The sequence below is a fragment of the Protopterus annectens genome, chromosome 2.part0 (genome assembly GCF_019279795.1).
Source record: "Protopterus annectens isolate FY-2018-M chromosome 2.part0, PAN1.0, whole genome shotgun sequence".
Lineage (NCBI taxonomy): Eukaryota > Metazoa > Chordata > Ceratodontiformes > Protopteridae > Protopterus > Protopterus annectens.
In genome coordinates, this window is record NC_056728.1 from 835,117,283 (window position 1) to 835,139,418 (window position 22,136).

Below are 22,136 nucleotides of genomic sequence, written 5' to 3' on the forward strand. Positions count from 1 at the left end.
CCTCTTTGGCAAAAACTCTGTACCCATGAACTACCACATAGGCGGCAGTCTACTTAACACCAAATGTGCGATAAAGAGACCTTGGGACTCTGGTGGACAGTAGTCTCCTTTGATAATCACATCGCCACAGTAGTCAGGAAATCCTTCCATGTGGCACACCTCATCGCAAAAGGGTTCTCATCCAGGAAAAAAAGAGGTCACTGTTCCCCTATACTCTGCTCTCATTAGACCCATTATAGAGTACAACACTCCTTTTGGAATGTACCTCACAAGACATCGGCAACAGCTGGAAAGGCCGCAGAAGTACCTCACAAAGAGGATTACCAGACTCAAAACAGATGCTCTATGCTGACCGTCTCAAAAACTCCAGTTTTACTCCGTAGCATATCGCTTACTCCAAGGTGATCTCTGCCTAACATTCAAAGCTACATCAAACCCAGAGCTGTTGGACATGCTACACCTAAAGAAATCCCAATCCCTCTGAGCTACACGCTCTAGGGAACTAAACCTTGTCACCACAATAAATAGAACATGCTGGAGGGATAGATTCCTGTCCCAGAGACTTCCCAATCTCTGGAACAAACTACCCATCTATGTCAACCAGAGTTGCTCATTAGCACTCTTCAAAAAAATCTTGATGAGTGGATGGGAAATAGGAAATTCACCTCGGGGATCACTTCTGTGGCTCTGCTCAACAGGAGCACAGGAAAATAACTTTCTTGGGTGGTGAAAGCCAGGGACCCTTGTTGGCTAGGCGTACTTAGGCCCTTGGGCTGATAGCCTAGTATCTGCCTATGAACCTATGTAGAAAAAGCATATAGTTGCAAGTCAGAAAACTTCTGGAAGAACCTCATGTTGATCAGGAATGAATGCAGGAATGGTTAAGGAGTGGTGAATTCAAACCAAGAGATGAAAGGTTAATATTGGCGGCCCAGGATAGTAGGCTATGTACTACACGCTGGTTTACAAAGTCCATTAAACATATGGGAGAAACAGAAAAATGTAGGTTTTGCCAAACCGAAATGGAAACTGTTGCACACCTCATTGCTGGTTGTGACATACTAATGGCAGAAGGACTGTATACTGAAAGGCATAATAATGTGCAAGACTGTTGCACTGGGGATTGTGCAAACATTATGGTATTGAAGTGACTGAAAAACACTGGAAACATGAGCAACAAAGCATCACAGAAAATTATGACGTCTGCATCACATGGGATCATCTGTTACCAGCAGTTCAAAAGATAGATGTTAGAAAACTGGATATAGTCCAAGAAAAGACAAAAACAACATTGATCATTGAAATCGCCACACCCAGTGACTACAGTGTCCTGCGTACAGAGACACAAAGTTATAAAATATCAGGATTTGCAAGCAGAAACTAGTGCAATGTGGAAGAAAGATATCCAGATAGTTCCAATAGTAGTAGGAGCAATGAGTCTTATAAAAGAGTCTACAATCATATATAGACATGTTACCAATATATGTAACTCCATACAAATTGCAGGAGGAGTCATTACTGGGCACGTTGTGGGTGATGCAAAGAGCACTTTTGGCTGACATCAACGAGTGAACCAATGCTAACTTCATGAACATAGAGAAATTAAAAAAAACAAAAAAACAAAACAGAGTGGCAGTTGGTCTATCCCCAACCTGTCTTTAGAGGAATACGTGTTTTTGAAGGCATTCGGGACAGGCCCGTCTTCTATCTCGGTGTTGTCCCCTGCCGATGAGCCCATCCAGCTCATCACCGACAGGGTGTGGAAGGAGCAGGACACAGTGGAACCAGTTCCCAAGAAGGTGGACAAGTTTGAACCCCCCAAGGACAAGGCTTTTTGGAGCAAGGACGTCCCCATTGATGCTGTTGTGGTGGCCACAGCTACTAAAAAGGTGCTTACCGAGCATAGCTCCAGGTCCATCCTTCGAACAGGGAGTCTTGGGCGACTGACCATTTTGGGAAGCACGTGTTTGCCTCGGCTACATTCGGACTGAGAGCAACTAATTATTTGGCACACTTTATCCAGCTGCAAAAGGATTTGGTATTGGAGCTCTCCACTTCCCTTTCTGAGTTGCTGCCTCCAGACACTAACTATCCTTTTCCAAGAATCAGAGGGGTAGTAAGAAATTTGTTTCATAAGTCCCAGTCTTCCTTCCAGGATGCACCTCAGGATCCTCTTCCTCCGCCTGAGGAATGAGATTTGACAGCAGATGCCGCCCCAGAGGCAGAGGTGTTCTGCAGAACCAAGGCTCTGAGGAACCCTTCTCAAAGAAGCCCCCTCAGTGCTCCTGAAGTGCAGCCCAGCTGTCCTGCCCTGGAGGCAGTCGAGGGTCGACTCCCTCCACTTACTAGTCTAGACAAGTATTACCTCAGATCAGTGGGTGTTAAACATCATTTTCAGTGGTTACTTCATACTCTTTTTTTTTCAGCCCCCTCCAGTGCAAAATTCTTTCCTGGACGTTCCACCCTGCCAGAGGGAGTTGGCCCTTCTTGAGGTCCTTCAAAAAGAGCCGTCCAAGAGGTCCCAACATGACAACAAGTGTCTGGAACTTACACTCGCTTTTTTTTTTTTTTTGGTGCCCAAGAAAACCAGGGACCTGCATCCCATTTTAGACCACAGCAAACTAAACTTGTCAGTTAAAAGTCCAAGTTCCACATGGTCACTGCTCAGTCCATTCTGCCTTTTCTGCGCAAGGATGAATGGATGTGCACAGTAGATCTCAAGGATGCATACTATATCAAAATTGACAGACACTCCAGGAAATACCTGTGCTTTCAGCTAGGGGCCAACCACTATCGGTTCAGAGCCCTGCTCATTGGACTCATCTTAGCCCCCCACAGGTGTTTACCAAATGCATGGCAGTAGTGACAGCTCATCTCCAGCTGCAAGGTTCCCAGGTTTTGCCGTACCTGGACGATTGGCTTCTCATGGTCCCCACAAGGCATTAACTCACATTGGCCAGGGATTGTACTCTGTCTCTTTCAGGATCTAGGCATCAGAATCAACCTGCCCAAATTCTATCTTTCCCTGTATCAGAACCTATCAGGGTTCTTCTGAACACAGTGTCAGAGGCTCCAGCACTTCCCCTATACAGAGTCCAGATCATTCAGGACCAGGTCCATCAGTTGCTGGATCTGGATCATCCCACATTCCACTTGATCTTGCAAGCGCTAGGTTCTATGGCAGTGATCCACTTAGTGCCTCTCACCAGATATCGTATGAGAGTTCTGCAGTGGACCCAAGTGGTGCAATGGTCAGCTTAGTTTCATCCCATGTCAGCGTCTCAGGATTTTTCAGGTGTGCAGACATCATCTTGCTTCGTGGCTATAATTTCGGGATCTCATTCTAGACAGACCTTTCTGTCTTTCCCCAACCCAAGGCCATGGTGACCATGGACGCCTCTCTCTTGGGGTGAGGGGACAATTTCAGGGAAGGACGGTTCAAGGCACGTGGTCCAAAGACCAAACTGAGTCCAATTATTATCAAATAGAGACCAAATTGCACATAAATGTCCTGGAGATGAGAGCAGTGCTAATGTTGCAAGCCTTCCAAGACTGTCTCCCTCTCAGGACTGTAGCAATTCAGACAACATGGTGGTGGTCTGGTACATCAACAAGCTGGGGGAATACAAGCTTATTCCCTGTACAGAAAGGACATAGTGTGGGAATGGGCAATTTCTTCCAGCTGCTTTCTTCTTCCAACACACATTCTCCAATGTGTTAGCTGACAAACATGGCAGATCTATCCTGAGTCCTCACGGGTTGTCCCTGAACCAGTCAGTGGCACATTGGATATTCGACTGCTGGGGTCTTCCTTGCTGCAATCTTCTTGCCTCTCCGGACAACCACAGATGCAGCAACTACTTTGCACTGATCTCCCCAGTGAGGGATTCACCCAGGGATGCTGTGGTTCATGATTGGCCATCGAGACTTCTATATGCTTATCTCTCAACTCCCCTTATCCACAAAATCTTACAGAAAGGCCATTGCCTGAAGATCCTCTCATCCTCATTACTCCCTTTGGTCTCATCTGAAATCTCCACTCTGGATATTAGATTCCATTCTGGATCTCATTTCCCATATGTGGGGACTTCCTCGTCCCAATCTCCAGTCTCTTCTTATGACCACTTGGTTCCTCCATTTCCAGTGATCCTTTCCCAGTCCAGGCTTCCTTCTTTGGTTAAAAGCATTAACTAGACCTCTCAAAAACCATCTACCAAGAAAGTGTATTCCAGCAAATGGAAGATATTTTCTGTTTGGGCTAAATGCAATCTAGATCCCTTTTCAGCTCCTATCCCTAACATTTTGTTGTTGTTGGCCTCTCTTTTTCACCAAGGGGCTAGTGTTTCTACGATTAAACTTCAATTGGTGGCTATCTCTAACTTCTTTTTAAACGAAAGTCCCACCTTTTCTTCAAGAGTGTGCAAGACCTTCCTCAAAGGGATCTTTCTACTCAGATCTCCTGTTAAGTATCCCTCCTCTCCATGGGATTTCACTCTGCTGTTGCAGTCGTTGATGCAGAAGCACTTTGAGCCTGCAGCAACCTTTGCTCTCAAATTCCTGTCCTGGAAGACACCCTTGTTGGTGGCTGTTACTTTGGCAGGAGGGCCTCCGAGTTGCAGACTCCTCTGCATTATGCCTTCTTTCATGGTGTTCCATAACGATAGAGCGTCTCTCAGGACCAGTCCTTCATTCATCCCTAAGGTAGCTTCAGAAGCTAGTCTTAACCAATCTGTTCAGCTTCCTGTGCCTTCCCCAATTTTTCTAGTAATGGGGAATATAAGTTGCATTGTCTGAATGTCCATAGACAGTTATGTTTTTACCTTAAGAGAAATGAAAATTTTAAGAAGTCCAGTCAGCTCTTTGTTGCCTTCTCTTAGGCCAGGAAAGGTCAGCCGGTTTCCAAGGCATCTATCTCATGTTGGATCACCAGCTGTATTTCTTACATTTATGAAAGCAGACACCTAGAGCTTTCCAGATCAGTTAAAGCTCACTCTACTAGGTCGGTAGCCACATCTTCTGCCTTCTTGGCAAAACATTCTTTTGATGAGATTTACCCCTTTGCTACTACCGCCACACCTTTGTTTCCCATTATAAGTTGGATTTGGTGTCTAGGATCATGGCTTCCTTTGGTTCCTCTGTGCTCTGGCATATCCTTCCCTGAGGGCTTCCAGGGTTCATAGTAGCTGGGGACTCTGACCCCTCCATGATCAATAATGACACCGATAGCATCATATAAAGAGTTATATACTTACCATAACTTGGAATGTGTGCTATCCAGTGGCATTATTCATCACATTCCCACCCTCCTTCCCCCCTCCTTCTGGAGAATTGGGAGTTATGGAGGAATTTCTCCCTTATGAGTTTTTACCTTTATAGGCAGTTTTCACTGCCCATTTTCTAGCTATCCAGCAAACTCGATCTGAGGGTTGTGGGTAGCAAGGGATCGTGGGAAGGGGAGGAACTTGAGCTCAGGAGCTGCCCTTTTAGTTGCTAGCTCGGATCTAAGGTCAGATCCAAGACCCATCAGTGATGATTAATGACAATGGATAGCAAGATTCCAAGTTATGGTAAGTATGTAACTGTACAACCACTATCAGTGGTACCTGTGTGAACTGATGAAGGGTGCCCTCGCCTATTCTTCAGTGAAGGCCCATCATTCAGCCATTTTGGCTTGTCTGCCTGTGTCTCCTCCTTTAGCCTGGAGGTTAAACTGTTTCTTTAAGGTGTCCTTCATATCAGGCCACCATGGAAACCAGTTCCTCCTCCTTGGGATTTCAAATTTGTGCTAGAGAAGTTTACATTGGCCCCTTTTGACCCAGCAAACTCTCTTCCCTGCAGCACTGCACATGGAAAACAGTTCTACTGCTGGCCATTACTTCTGCCAGAAGGGTCTCTGAGCTGCAGGCTTTGATGTCTAATCCACTCTTTATAGTCTTCCACAGAGATAGGGTATCTTTACATACTAACCCTTCCTTTATGCCCAAGGTGGTCAACAAATTATCCCTTAATCAGTCTCCCAGTGAGAGGATTCTGAACAACTTAGGTGTGCACAGGCAACTCAGATATTACCTTGACAAAACAAAAATGATCCATAAATCTGACTGCCTGTTTATGTCCTCTATCACCCAGGGGCCCTGTGTCAACTGGTTTCCAAGCAAACAATTTCTTCATGGATCTCTAAAGCTATCTCCTTCTGTTTTTCAGCTAATGGTGAGAGCCTTTCTTCCCCAGTGAAGGCACACTCCACTAGGGCAGTATCCTCTCCTGGGGCTTTATTCAAAGGCTTAGACACTTGTTCTATCCTGGAGGCAGCTTGCTATCTGGTCCTCCGTTCATGCCGTCATTAAACATTTTGGATGTAGTTATTAGTAAGACAGTAGGAGGCAGACTTAAAACACAACATTTTAAGAAAGATTGCAAAAAGAATAATTTATTACATCATAGTAGTATGCATCCTCGTCATGTGCCACCCAGTGTTGTGAAGGGACAGGTGATTAGAACCACGAGGTTACATACTGATGAAGATGACTTAGGAAAAGCATTAGTTGAACTGAAACACTACTTTATAGAGAGAATGTAACAGTTATGAGGTTAATAGATGCATAGCAGAATTATTGTCAGAGAGAGAGAAGGTTTAGTTAGACCTTATTTCTCTAGTCCACGTAGACATAGGTTAAAAGACAGAGACGTAGGAATGAAACGAGGTTGGTATTAACATATTCTAGTAATATTAATGTGGTCTGTGATATTATGAAAAACTGGGATATTTTGAAGTCAGATGAGCAAACGGAGAACAGTGAGTGAGAAACCCAGTTTTACGTTTAGGAATAGACCGTCCCTGGAGAGACAGTTATGTTACAAAAATATGAAGGATTTATACATTTCCCCCCATCAGATCATGAAGGGATGTTTTGCTGCAGGAAATGTAAGGCATGATCAGATCATGAAGGGATGTTTTGTTGCAGGAAATGTAAGGCATGCAAGTTTATACATATAGATAATAGGTTTATTAACACTTCCCTTTATGCGAACTGTCATACTAAAGATCTTATTTATTTTGCATACTGTGTGGTATGCCATGCCTATTATGTTGGAAAGACCAAAAGACATCTGAAGGATAGAGTATTAGAGCATGTCATTGATAATTAAACATGTAAAAACTACGAATGCCCTAGCTCAGCATGTACTGGGTAAGGGACAGTATCAAGTTTTTAGTGTTAGAAGTCTTGGTTATGAATTCGAGAAGGGGAGATTTTAGAATTTAAATGAGGTGAAAGAACAGGAATGGATAATGCGACTGAATAGTGATACATTTCCTGCACTTAATGAAAGGCTTTCTTTGAAACCAGGTCTGAAAACATGACATCTGACAGATTGAAGAATGTATCATTTGCTTTATCCTAATTGAGTGAGTAGAGATGTCTTAATTGATCAGTGTTGATTTGGCATTTGTTAATATAAATGGGGTAAAGGTTGTATGCTATTTAGGTCTGAAGAAGCAGTTGTGTAATAGACTGTGAAACCTCTAACCATTTTATTGTTTTATTGTAATTAAAAGATTTAATAGCATTTTCACCCATGGTATACTCTTTTTTTTATTTATATTTTACCAAGATTATATATTCCCCATTCTGAAGGAGGTATGGGCCTCCTTGAAATTGATTACACGTATCGATCTGCAATCGTAGGATTGCATACATATCTGCTGACCTTACAAGACCCAAACATAGTGAAAGTTTTGAAATATGAGGAGAATAAATCTAAGATGACTTCCCTTCTTAGTCTAGTAGGAGCATATCGGTGTCAAGTGGGAATGGAAATCATACCAGAAGCAGATAAAAATCAGGCAGCAACTGAATGTGCCAAAAAAAAAAAAAAAAAGAAAGAATACAAGTTGAAGGATCAGATGAGAAGGCAAGAAATGTGGAAGATGCATAGATATAGTTGCAAGTGTAGAAAACTCCTGGAAGAACCTCATGCTTATCAGCATCAAATACAGGAATGGTTAAGGAGAGGTGAATTCGAACAAAAAGGTGAAAGGTTAATAGTGGCGGCCCAAGATATTGGACTTACATACACATTGATTTACAAAGTCCATTGAACATGGAGAAACAGACAAGTGTATATTTTGTAAAACGGAACTGGAAACAGTTGCACACCTTGTTGCTGGTTGTGGCATACTATAGGTAGAAGGACTATATACTGAAAGTATGTTAATGTGGCAAACGCTGTTGCACTGTGGATTGTGCAGACATATTGCTGAAGTAGCTGAAAAACACCAGAAACATGAGACACAAAGCATCATAGAAAATGAAGTCTACATTACATGGGATCACCCAATACCAACAGCTCAAAAGACAGATGTGAGAAATCCAGATATAATGGTCCATGACAAAAGTAGCATTGATCATTTAAATCACTACACCTAGTGACTACAGTGTCCAGGGCCGGCCTTAGGCATAGGCGAACTAGGCGACCGCCTAGGGCGCCGTACAGGCCGGCCTCAAAAGGGCGCAATTTAATGACTTCACTTTTTTTTTTACTTTCACTCAACTTTCGCACACATTTTTTTACTTTTGCCGCTCCCACCCCCCGCCCGTATTGTAGGCAATTGCGCCCTCCCCCACACTTCGTCCCTGGCTACTGCTCCAATCCAGTGTATATGTCACTCAGCTTACGCCCGCCTCTCATTCCTTTCTTCACTGACGAGATAGAGGCGGGTGCATCTGTAGGCTACGTTACTACTTCCTGGTGTAATCTCTGGTCTGGATGTGAATGACTTATCGGCGGTCTGTCTGGTTCTCTGCTGCAGCGCCACGCGGGCTACACAATGGCAGTTTGGGCTTTTTGTTTTGTGCCTCCAGCCGTCTCTTGCTTGGTGGTTCATTATTTATTGCTTTTGCTGCTTCAATTGCTTCGCTAAGGTAAGTCAGGGTCCAGGAAATTGGTGGGAATGTGTTCACTTTCACTCTCAAATGGACATTAAAAAGCAAACCCTGTTATTTAATTTAAGTATTTAAGTATTTAACAGCTGAAGCTGGGTATTTTATTAAATAAACTTGTTCAGTTTACTACTTAACTTAGCTTCACTTTCAGCTCTTGTAGCTTTTTTTTGTGGATTTTAACGGGCTTTATAAATAAACTTGTTTGGTTTACTACTTTAACTTAGCTTCACTTTCCAGCTCTTGCAGCATTTTTATTTATAAAGCCCGCTAAAATCCACAAAAAAAAATTCTGCAAGAGCTGGAAAGTGAAGCTAAGTTAAGTAGTAAACTGAACAAGTTTATTTAATAAAATACCCAACTTCAGCTGTTAAATACTTAAATACTTAAATTAAATAACAGGGTTTGCTTTTTAATGTCCATTTAAGTACACAACAGATTCGATGGATTTAATTATTTTTGTATTTGGTTTTGCACATTTCAACCTCCGTTTTTCAGTGGTTAACTGTTTTGGATGTTTGGTGTCTTGGATTATTTTAATGGACTCTTCTGTCATGTGACATGCTTTACTTTGTGATTTACATATATTAAATCCTATGGCCTTATATTTATGGAATTTTACCGACACCGTTTTTGGTAATTTTGCTTTTTGGACTTTGTTTTCTGCCTCATTACTGGGAATTTACTAGGTGTATGAGCTGTGCAGCTTGGATGCCTGAATTGCTTTCAGTGCAATGGGTAGTGCTCAGGCTTTATACGACTTTATGTGGTGATCGGCTAACTTCATTTTGTTTACTAGTTTGCTGGTTATTTGCTGCTTAAAAGTGACTTGAAACCTAGAATTATTTTTTGAACTTGCTGCTGGTTGTAGTTTTTTAGAGACATAAGGATCTTACTTGTTATATTCTTAAATTTAGCTAAAATTGTCATCATTAAGACACACAAATATGCTGTTATTGCTAAAGGTATGACTTGTTTTATCTTAACTTTTAAAATACTGGTTTAATTGATACATCTGCTGTAGTACATATGCAATGTTCGAACTATAAAAAGTTTGAATGTTAAGACAGAAAAAAAATTAATCTACAAGATTTGAAAGCAAAACACCTCAAATCAGAGAGATTCTAATAAAAAGAAAAGTTTTTTTGTAGGTTGGCAAAGCTCCCTACACCCCCTATTACGTACAGTAGGAAAAGACAAATTCTACAGTCCCCACTGTACCTTTATCTCCTGCATCAAAACATTGGAAAAGTTCAGAAAGTTCACTTTCAAACTCTTCAGCAGGTATTTTAAGTGCTCAAACTCTCAAGTAACCCATATGCATATAACCTGCCATTGCCTTGTACTTCACTTTGATTTGCTTGCAGCTACTTAGGTAATTAAGCACTTAAGTGAAATTGGAGTTGTTTATTATGTCAACATTCATCTAAATTATCTAGTTAATATCAGAAATCATGGTTTGATCCCCGAACTGTACAAATTTATTGCAAATAAATTAGTTATTAAACAGTATCCTTAAACTAGTGCTATTTGCTTCTGTTTGCACTTGTTATTTTGCAAGTGTGCTTGCCATTTGATATTTCACAGGTTAAAACTCTAAATGAGCAGTTGATGCCTATTGTTATCCACCTAATTTCTGGAAGGAATAAACTTGTGCTTCTCTGATTATAGAGTGACGGACAGGTAAGATCAAGGAGAGGCAGAGGTTAAGAAGGATATACTAACACCCATGCTACACATCTAAGCTCTGCGATTATGCAGAAGTGCTCCTTAACTCTAGTGAGCAGTGGATCCCTGTGCAGTACAGCCTTGGTACCTAAATAGTATGATGCATTTTGAGATGTGCATTTACTCTGCAATCAGATGAACAGCATCAGGCGGACCAAATTTCAAACTTTTTTTCCTGAGTTAGCTGCAGTTCAGATATGTGTTATCACACTATGGTTTTTTTAAACCTATGGTCTTTCAGAACCCTGTTTTCTACTTCCTGTGATTAGTACTCACCAGGAAGCTTTGGTCAATGCAGTACATCTGTGCTTCATTACTAACAACGTCCAGTAGATCATGTGACTATAATTCAGCATTATCATGGCTGGAACCATAGCCATTTCTACATATTTCTATCCCAGTGTTAAAATGCTGTTTCTTTCACATAAATGTAAGTACAAACACACATCATTCCACATTGCTGTGTTTCACTGCTGTTTGCTTTCTCTCAAATCATGCCTAATTCATTTGTACATGTGATAGAATCATAAAGGCTTTCTTCTACAGATTTCAAGTAAAGTGTTCACAGCATGAGAGGTGTTATCAACATTAAGCCTAGAAATGGACCTGTGACAGCCTTGGCAGATGACTGCAAAGTGGCAGGTAGTCTGAACTACGAAGGGCCAACATGTTAGCCTTATGGCAAAGAGTGCAGAGAGAGAGAAAGAAAAAAAATGTTATAACGCTAATCAAATATCTAATGTGTTTTCACAATAAGGAAGAAATATGCAATAACTGGGGTCCACAAATATGGTGAACAGTTTCAGGTATGCATTGTACAGACTCAAGGCAGTTATAGAATGATCAATAGAATGTTAAAGCATATTTGATAGCAACATAAGCATTGCTAGACTACTACAACTTTTTGAAGGAGTATTTGTGGTGATTTTATCTTCTGATTTTTTTCAAAAATGCTATATTTAACTCTTGCTAATTTTTTTGCTGTTTTGTGTTGGGCAATGCAGTTGTACTTGTTTTCTAGTGATACATTTCTGAGTTTGAGTTTCTTTAGTGTGAATTTTTGGTGTATCAGAGTAGTGTCACTTTTTATTATTTAATCCTTACTTAGCTGCTGAGTATATATAATATGCTGAAATTAAAACAATGGCTGGGTAAAGCCTAACAGCAGTAGTCATGTAATGTGCAACTGAACAGATTCTGCTTTGATTTTGTGATGTACTTGATTTTTTAATACAGATCAATAGAATGTTAAAGTATATTTGCAACATAAGCATTGCTGGTGCAGCTTTTTGAAGGAGTATTTGTGGGGATTTTACCTTATGATTTTGGTAAAAATGCTATATGTTGGAAAGACCAAAAGACATCTGAAGGATAGAGTATTAGAGCATGTCATTGATAATTAAACATGTAAAAACTACGAATGCCCTAGCTCAGCATGTACTGGGTAAGGGATAGTATCAAGTTTTTAGTGTTAGAAGGCTTGGTTATGAATTTGAGAAGGGGAGATTTTAAGAATTTAACTGAGGTGAAAGAACAGGAATGGATAATATGACTGAATAGTGATACATTTCCTGCACTGAATGAAAGGCTTTCTTTGAAACCAGTTCTGAAAACATGACATCTGACACACTGAAGAATGTATCATTTGCTTTATCCTAATTGAGTGAGTAGAGATGTCTTAATTGATCAATGTTGATTTGGCATTTGTTAATATGAATGGGGTAAAGGTTGTATGCTATTTAGGTCTGAAGAAGCAGTTGTGTAATAGACTGTGAAACCTCTTACCATTTTATTGTTTTATTGTAATTAAAAGATTTAATAGCATTTTCACCCATGGTATACTCTTTTTTATTTATATTTTACCAAGATTATATATTCCCCATTCTGAAGGAGGTATGGGCCTCCTTGAAATTGATTACACATATCGATCTGCAATCGTGGGATTGCATACATATCTGCTGACCTTACAAGACCCAAACATAGCGAAAGTTTTGAAATATGAGGAGAATAAATCTAAGATGACTTCCCTTCTTAGTCTAGTAGGAGCATATCGGTGTCCAGTGGGAATGGAAATCATACCAGAAGCAGATAAAAATCAGGCAGCAACTGAATGTGCCAAAAAAAAAAAAGAAAGAATACAAGTTGAAGGATCTGATGAGAAGGCAAGAAATGTGGAAAATGCATTGATATAGTTGCAAGTGTAGAAAACTCCTGGAAGAACCTCATGCTTATCAGCATCAAATACAGGAATGGTTAAGGAGAGGTGAATTTGAACAAAAAGGTGAAAGGTTAATATTGGCGGCCCAAGATATTGGACTTACATACACATTGATTTACAAAGTCCATTGAACATGGAGAAATAGACAAGTGTAGATTTTGTAAAACAGAACTGGAAACAGTTGCACACCTTGTTGCTGGTTGTGGCATACTAATGGTAGAAGGACTATATACTGAAAGCATGTTAATGTGGCAAACGCTGTTGCACTACGGATTGTGCAGACATATTGCTGAAGTAGCTGAAAAACACCAGAAACATGAGACACAAAGCATCATAGAAAATGAAGTCTACATTACATGGGATCACCCAATACCAACAGGTCAAAAGACAGATGTGAGAAATCCACATATAATGGTCCATGACAAAAGTAGCATTGATCATTGAAATCACTACACCTAGTGACTACAGTGTCCTGTGTACATAGAGAGAAAGTCATAAAAAATCAGGATTTGTATACAGAAATGAGAGCAATGTGGAAGAAAGATACCTGAATAGTTCCAGTAGTAGCAGAAGCAACAAGTCTTGTAAAAAAGAATCTACAACTGTATTTAGATATGTTACCAGTACATGTAACTCCATACAAATTACAGGAGTCATTACTGGGCACATTAAAGGTGCTGCAAAGAGCACTTTGGGCTGACATCAAAGACTGAAACAATACTTACTTCATGAACTTTAATTATACTTTGACTTAGGAATGAGGTCCATTCCCATCATGGTATTAGAAACCCAAACGATTTGGAGAAATTAAAAAGGGAGTGATCATCTAGACATGGCAAGGTAATGGAAATGGGCTTTAAGCAGGTCAGATACACGCACTCTGTGATGTTGGATTCTGTATGTGCAGTGTTGTAATGGTGTATGACCAGTCTATAAGCTGTGAATGAGTGTCATATCACTTACAATTAACTTTGAACAAGGAGGGTTTATTACCTAATAACACATTAGACATATGGCTGTAATGTTTCACATTAGGATAGTGCCTGCACTTACCAACTATATGCTAGTGGAACTTCAGTGTTTAGGTAGTGGTGACAGCTCTGACCTACTCCAGATATGTGAAATATGCAAACTGCATGGATGCAGTGTGGACACTTTGGTTATGGTCTAACATATATCTGAGACTACCTGCCAGTTCTCAGAATAGTAGCCCTTCCAGCTCATGACCTTTGTGACTATGGGCCAGGTAGGGCCTTTATTGCTACATGTTTGTAATCTATGACATCCAGTACCTCTGGGAGATGAGTGATTACCTAGAAGACACTCATGCTGTTAGTTTTCTCTAGTCATATGCCAGAAAACTATACATGATCTTCCATATGTAAAAGTATTATATTAAGGAGTTTATTTAACATTCTAGAGGTAGAGGGCCGTGATTGGTCTCTGAAAGGTTCCTGTAGGTAGTGTGGTAATAACACACACACACACACACACACACACACACACATATATATATATATATATATATATATATATATGTGTGTGTGTGTGTGTGTGTGTGTGTGTGTGTGTATATATATATATATATATAGAGAGAGAGAGAGAGAGAGAGAGCTGTGCCTTAGCCTCCACAGGTATGGGAAGGACACACTTTCCTATTGATTACATATGTGGGAGACATAATGTCATCCAAGATATGTACATTCTCCCAACTAACTCCAAAGTGATCCACAGTAAAAGAGAAGACAAAAGTAAGGTTGTAAGTAGAAGAGAAAAACAGATGCAGAACATAGCAGAGGAGTAAGCAAAGGAGGCTCAGAGCACAGCCGAGAGACTGGGTAAGACGGTAAGGGAACTAGAAGCAGTGCTGCAAGAGAAGGGAGTGGATATTGCTGCTTTAACAGAAACAGTAACCAGTGATAAGGAGGGATGGGGCATGGAGATACCTGGGTGTATGCTGTATAGAAATTACATAAAAGGAAGAGATGGAGCAGCAATTTCCATAAAGGAAGAAATGGTGTGAAGTCAGAGAGGAAGAAGAGTAAAAAGCAAGCATAGGAAAAGAGACAGCAAAGTCAGAACCTTGGTCAAGTCCCTGGTAGTTAAGGAAGAGAAAGAGGGAAAGGTGATGGAACACAATGTATCCTCCCCCAGAGACATGAAAGGAGAAGGGTGAGAAACTGGAGGACAGAAAAAAGGAGTAGGGTAGAAGGAAGAGGGTAACACTCATGGGTATCGTAATGCGCCAGGAACAGATTGATTCAAGCTCCAAGACAGAGTGTAGAGGAGATGATTTTGCTCTTGGCCCATGAGGGGTTCAGTAATCTAGTACAGCACGGTACCAGAAAGGAGAGAATTCTGGATCTGATGTCAATCTTCATTCATTTATGACAGTTGGGTTTCACCAACCCGGCTGTCGTAACAAGCTCGCACCAGCTAGAAAACTCTCAAGCTAAGGCAACCCATAGTGCCTCTCTTCCCTTCAGATCTCATTTGTTGTGTAAACCTTCAAGATGCTTAAGGCTGTGCTGTCAAGCTATGTGTTTATAAATTTTACTTTTTCTCAGCAATCTTGTCCTCCTTTTAGACCCATTGTGATATTCGTTAGTCATGTATGTATATTTATGTATGTGTATGTATGTATATATATATATATATATATATATATATATATATATATATATATATATATATATATGTGTGTGTGTGTGTGTGTGTGTGTGTTTATGTATATATATATATATATAGTTGAATTGGTGGCCAGTGTTGTTTCATCTATTTTTTACCTTTTGGTATTTTCTTCTTACCATAGTTGGTGTAGGCCCCTCCCTTCCCTCTTACCTTTGGTAACTCTCATATACCATTGTTGGTATCCCTTCCCCTTTTCTTTTTACCCTTCAGGTATTTCTTGTGCTACCATAGTTGGCACCTTAAAAAAAAAAAAAAACTTTCACTTTCTCTGTTTTGTCCTGTTTTTTGTGTGTGTGTGTCTGTGTGTGCATGCCTGATCGCAGGAACGGCTGTGGTGATTATTGATAATGCCTGAAAAGAAAGGTACAACAGGCTTTAATCAATGTGATAAATGTGGCAGGAAGATGCCCAATTCCAATAGGCATCTTTCCTGCGTGTACTGTTTAGGAGTGCCACACTTACAAATCCAGCCTCCATGTGAGCTCTGTAATAGTTTTGGTGCAAGAACCCTGGTGGAGCGTAAAAAAAATAATCCTGAAGGGCTTATTAAAAAACCCTTTTTCAGAGGCTTCTGAGGCAGAGGTGTCATAACTTCCTACAAAAGAAGCTAAAAAGAGGAGCCATTCAGTGCCAGTGTCTCCTCACTTTCATGATCCAAACTTATCTAAAGCTCAGGTTTCCAGAGAACCAAAATCTAAACAATTGAAATTAGCACAGGCAACTAGCTCAGCACCAGAGTCTACAGCCCCTTCTATGGTGCTATCCATTTTCACAGTACAGACAAAAGTTGCCACGGTACTGGCCCCTTCCATTGTACCTCTTACCCTTTCGCCACCCGTAATAGTTTCCCCCACAAAGCTGGTTGCTTCCACCCCAACACAACTCTTTGCTACAGTGCTGAAGGTCAAATATCTACCCAGGACTCATCATTCCCTGTCCATTGACCCCATTGTTGGTCAGCAGCTGAGCCCCTTTGTTGATATCACAGAATCCCATTTGGGGATGTCTATTCGTTCTACCAGGAACCTTTTAGAGCTTGATGTAGTTAGACTGGTAGATCAGCTCTTAGTGGCCAGAGGTTTTTCAACCCCATCTAGGACCTCCCTCCCACCCAGAGCCGAGGTTTTTTTCTCCATAGACTCCAACTTATCTTCCTCCTTCAACCTCCCTGCAGGATTTGGAGCCCACGGCGCTGACATCTCTCTCGGTGCTGGCTTCTTCAGTACCAATGGTGGATCTCACCTTGGTGCCAGGACCCACTCTGTGGACCTCAGCTCAGTCAGAGCTGACCCACCTGTGAGACCGTGACTTGGCTATCAGCTCCGGAATACCTAGTATGGCACCGATTTTTTCCACGGCACTGTCTGTGGTTCCAGTTGCTTTGACAGTTCAAGTCTTCTCACAGCTCCTCTGGGGGCGGGCTTGTCAGAGCAGGGTGTGACCTTGGTTCCAAGGTTGTCCTTCTCAGTTCTAGGCTCCCATCCCTCTTCAGGTGGGCCTGCCTTTCTGATTATGGAGAGAGTGCTAGCCTCAGCAGGCTCACAGTTGGCACCTTCGACATCAGAATGTCATATCTACATGTCCACTCGTTCGCAGCTGTCAGTCTACTAGATTGGGGCAGTGGGCATGGAAGCAGCAAGACACCCTACTGCAGGGTACCCTCTCTTCGGAGTCCTCTTCAGACCCTCCCCCCAGTGAGCCACCCTGTAAGAGAATGTGCAAGAGGAAGCACGTGGATTCTCTGGAAGAATTTCTTACCAAGGATACAGACTAGGATGAAGGGGAAGGGTCCCCGCAGTCACCCCCTGAAGATGTCTCCTTTGGAGACATCCTGGAAATCTTAAAGCAGAGGGGGTGACTGGAAGCCTACCAGCCCTTCCTCCTTCTTGCAGGCTATCTGTGCCCAGCCTTCTACTTCCTGGATGACCCTGCCTGCAGATGAGTTGGCCAAGCTCATCTTGCAGTGTGTTTGGAAGGCCTTGACTCCGTGGAGCCAAATCCCCTCAAGACCTGACAAAATACCCCCCCCCCCAGAGGATCATCCCCACTGGTCCAAGAGTTTAGCGGTAGGGGGTGGAGGTACCCACAAAGAAGGAACTCACAGAGGAGTCTTACTGTCCATCCTCCAAACCAAGAGTCTCAGTTGCTGGACAGATTAGGGAAGCGGGTTTATGCTTTAATGACCTTTGCCATACAGTTATTGAATTATTTTACACATCTTCAAAGGGACCTGATCACTGAACTCTCAGGAACCCTAACAGGGGCAGTGTCTGATGAGGTACATGACAAGGTTGCCTCTCAGCTTGCGACCCTAGAATCTTTCTCTAACGTCTCCATGTGGTTTATAGCACATACAACCAAAGGGGCGGCCAGAGCAGCGGGTCCAGGCATTGCCATGAGACGTCACACCTGAATGCACTTGTGTGACTTTGCGGACCCCTTTAAGTCTTTCTTTGTCAATGCTCCATTGACGCTTCCTCGTTATTTGGCCCAAAAGTTAGACACATTACCCAGGTGTGAAAAGGATGTAAAGACCCTTTCTGCTGTGGACTTACCTTTTTCCACTCCTGAACGACCTTATTCCAGGAATCAGAGGAGTGGAAAAAAGGGGTCTGTAGTAAAAGCACAAACTTTTATTTACCCGAATACCTAAATGCCGACACGTCTTCATCGAACCGCAAAAACATCGATCGTCCTGAATCGTGAAATTAGAAACATCGAATCATCATGGCTAGCCCTTCTGTGGTATAGCTCCATAAGGTAAGTGTGCGATAGTTATGGAATTTAGGGTTAGAGTGCAGGTTAAGGTAAGTGCATATTAGTGTAGGGTTAGAAGTAGGGTTTTGTTAAGTGTATGTGTGTGAATTATTTTTTTATTTGTTTATATATTTTTCATTAAGGTAAGTGTCCATCAGGACCTTAGGATAGGGGTTGGGGCTGAAGTTAAATGCATACATGGTGGTATATGCAAGATTTAGTGTAGGGTTAGAAGTAGGGTTTAGTTTAGGGTTGGAAGTAGAGTTTTGGTTAGTGTATGTATGTGGTTTATTTAGTTTGTGTAGGTAGTATGTAGCGGGTGGTGGGGTGGGACAACTATGATGGTTCGAGTTTTTGAATTTTGCAGTTTAGGGCATTTGGTGTATTTGCGGTTCGCTGAATATGTGTCAGTGTTTAGGTATTCAGGTAAGTAAACATTCATGGTTTTAATATAGACCCAGAAAAAAGTAGTTCAGGAAGTCCCAAGAGCCTTTTCAGGACACATTTGGTGAGTTTTCTCCCAGGGGCAGAGGGGGTACTCATCAGGAAGATGCCCCTCCCGCAGCAGATGGGGCCCTCATAACCAGGGTTCTAGAGATTTTCTCTGAGCAACCTATCAATGCTGCTGAGGAGCGGCCTGATTGCTTACCTCTGGAGGCAGTCAGAGGGAGATTCTGTCTGCTCCACTTGGCCTGGCTCTCAATAACCTCAGATTCTTGGGTGCAGAAGATAATTACCAAAGGTTACCATATATCTTTCGATCTTTATCCAAGGCCGCAAAGGTGAAACCCCGATGTTCCATCCAGTCAGAGGGATGCAGCAGATTAAGAAATTCAAAAGCTGCTTCAAAAAAAGAGTCATCCAAACATTCCCACCAGACCAAATAGGATCTGGATTTTACTCAAGATTCTTTTTAGTGCCAAAAAGACAAGGGGACTGGAGGCCTAATAGACCTCAGTATCTTGAACAAGTTTGGCCGCCAGACAAAATTCCAGATGGTCACGGTTCAGTCTATCCTTCCATTTCTGGAGAAAGATGATTGAATGTGCTCAGTAGATATTCAGGACTTGTATTACCACATAAAAATAGAGAAGCACTCCAGACACTACCTCCACTTCCGACTGGGAGCAAATAATTACCAATTTCCCACACTGCCCTTTGTCTTACCACAGCCCCCAGGATGGTCACCAAATGCATGGTAGTGGCAGTGGCTCATCTGAGGCTACAAGGATTTTTGGTGTATCAATATTTAGACAATTGGCTCCTTACTGCCCCCACCAGGCATCTACTCCTTCACACACTACACTACATTCTAGAGCTGGCAGGCTTCTTGGGCATCTCAGTAAACAAAGAAAAGTCAAAACTGGCATCAGCTTGAAACATCAAATTCATCGGGGTAGCATTTGACACAAAATCCTGTGTGGTTGCTCTACCTCTTTACAGACTCCAGAAGTTAAGGTCACAGCTCCGAGTAATACTCACACAGTCCCAGCTCGCATAGTGTTACAACTACTAGGATCAATGGCAGCGACAATCACCCTGGTTCCTCTGGCAAGGTTTCACATGAGGCTGCTTCAATTGCTCCTAGCGTCACAGTGGTCTCTGTTAACACACCCAGTGTCTCATCCAATCCACATAAATCGATGCAAGCGGATGAAGCCAGAAGAAGAGTTATGGAGTTGCCCCTTTTCAGTCCCTCAGCCCAAGCCCGTAGTGATTATGGATGCATCCCTAATGGGGTAGGGGGGACATTTTCAGGGAAAGACGGTCCAGGTCACTTGGTCCCCCTTAGAGGCCAATTAGCATGTCAATGTCCTAGAACTAAGGGAGGTGCTTTTAGTGTTGCAAGCATTCCAATCTGCCCTTCCATTGTGTACAGTTGCTATCCAATCAGACTATATGTCTCTCGTCTGGTACATCAACAAACAGGGAGGAACCAGATCCTATCCATTATGTCGGGAAGCCCTGAGGGTATAGCAATGGGTGATCACCTCCATCTGCTTTCTGTTAGCAATGCACATGCCTAGGAGCTCCAACATAGTAGCAGACAAACAGCAGATGCATTCTCCTGCCTCACGAGTGGTGTCTTGATCCTTGTAATAGCGATGGAGATCTTTTGTCATTGGGTTCAGCCTTGCAGAGATCTATTTGCATCCCAGATGAACCACAAATGCAGCAGCTACTTCACCCTAATCCTCCCTCAGGGGGAGTCTTTGAGAGATGTTCTTCTACATGATTGACCCCCATGCTTTCCCCCCATTCCCCTAATACCCCCATTCTTGAAGAAACTGCAACAAAGTGATCCACATTGCACCCTATTGGCCCCGATAAGTCTGGTTCCCCTTTCTTTAGCCTCACCTAGTTCACAGTCCGTGGACTGTGGACCCAACTCTGGGTCTTGTCTCATCCGCAAGGGGCTGGTATATCCCGACCTACCAACACTCAAGCTGACTGCTTAGTAACTCCACTTCCAGTCAGGCAGAATAATCTATCTTCCCCAGTACAAGAGATGCTTCTGGCTTCCCATAAACTGTCCACCAGGAAACTTTATCTTAGTAAGTGGAACAGATTTTCGATCTGGGCTCAAAGAAAACAACTAGACCCCTTTTTGGCCTTGATTAATAATGTGTTGGAATATTTGTCAATCTTCAGTCAGGAGCTTCAGCTTCAACTGGCAGCTATCTCAAACTTCCATAATGTCTTCAATGATTTCTCACTGATATTTCATCATCTCTGTAAGACCTTCCTAAAGGGAGTCATGCATTTAAAACCACCTTTTAAAGAGCCCGTTGAGCCTTGGAATTTGACGTTAATCTTACAAGCTTTAACTCATCAGCCCTTTAAGTCAGCAGCCACCTGTGATAAAAAATATATCTTGGAAAACCTTATTCCTGGTAGCCATCACTTCAGCCAGGAGAATATCAGAGTTGCAAGCCTTGTATATAAAGTGCCCAAACATTATTTTTCATAAAGAGAGTATCCCTTAGGATTAACCCTTCTTTCCTACCCAAAGTTGTCTCATATTCAAATATTAACCAGTCTATTGACCTGCCAGTTTTCTTCCCAAACAAAGGAGAATATTCTTTGCATTTGTTGGATGTACACAGACAATTACATTTTCACTTGGACAGAACAAAATCCTTCCAAAAATCGGACCAACTGCTCCCATCCCTTTCAGGTCCTCAATTAGGCAAGACAGTTTCCAAAGGCACCTCATCGAAATGGTTGAGAGATTGTATCACCTTTATTTATGATCAAAATAAGATGAGTTTACCAGCTAAAGTCAAAGTTCACTTTACTAGTCCAGTTTCCACTTTGGTGGCCTTTCATTCTAGAGCCTACATGGATGACATTTGCACAGCAGCTATGTGGGCTACCCCTCATACCTTTATCACTCATTACAAATTGGATATGGTCTCCAGGGGAAGAGCATCCTTTGGCTCCATGGTGTTCAGGAATATCCTTCCATAGGGCCTCCCGGGAGATAAAGTAGCTAGGGATTCTGTCCCAACTGTCATGAATGAATGAAGAGTGACAACATCAGATAGAGACGTTATGCTCTTAAATATCACGTAAAAATAATAAAAAATGCTGCTGTACCACAGAGTAACCATACAGTATCTATTAATTTAAACAACCATTAAATTAAAGGATATTGTATGGTTACTCCGTGGTAGGGCAGTATTTTTTATTATTATGTTTGTGTTGGTGTGCTGCACCATTTACTTTCTTACCATAACGTTCCATCTGTGTTGTCGATCTTCATTCATTCATGACATCCCACCCTCCAAAGGTTCCTG